General features: G+C 43.8%; 1 protein-coding gene across 6 annotated transcripts in view; it reads right to left on the reverse strand.

Moving 5' to 3' along the window:
* The window catches only part of SLC41A3 (solute carrier family 41, member 3), a 30,977-nt gene that overhangs the window by 14,244 nt on the left and 16,238 nt on the right, over positions 1–495 (reverse strand). The window lies entirely within an intron of this gene.

A 495-nucleotide genomic window follows, 5' to 3' on the forward strand; every position in this document is an offset into this window, starting at 1 on the left:
AAAAGTAGTTTAGAATACTTTCAATGCTGGTAAGATTATGAAGAAACCAATACTTCAAATATTAATACTTGTGCTATAGTTTAATACTAAGAAAGCAAATATTTTTGTAATCTTTTGGGGGGAAATGTGGAGCTTTAAACTGTTCATACCTTGTGAACTTGTGGGAAGTTCTCTCAAGAAATTCGTGCTAAAGAGCATTTTCATTGCAGGATAATTTATCAAGTGGAAGCCTCCACACAACTGCAGGTGCATCCACAGGGCACCGGTACAGTGAAGTGGGTCCGGGCTAGGTCAGGCAAGTTTGCACTGGCCCTACTGGGCCAGCTCTCGATGGCTGTCCTTCAATCTTACTGGGGTATTTCCAGGCCCTACTAGTTGTTAAAAATTTTTAATATCACTCTTGGTTATATTTATATTAGAGGCCCGGTGCACAAAAATTTGTGCACTCGGGGGGAGGGGGGGGGGGCCCTCAGCCCAGCCTGTGCCCTCTCGCAG

Source organism: Myotis brandtii, unplaced genomic scaffold, assembly GCF_000412655.1.
Source record: "Myotis brandtii unplaced genomic scaffold, ASM41265v1 scaffold240, whole genome shotgun sequence".
Taxonomy (NCBI): domain Eukaryota; kingdom Metazoa; phylum Chordata; class Mammalia; order Chiroptera; family Vespertilionidae; genus Myotis; species Myotis brandtii.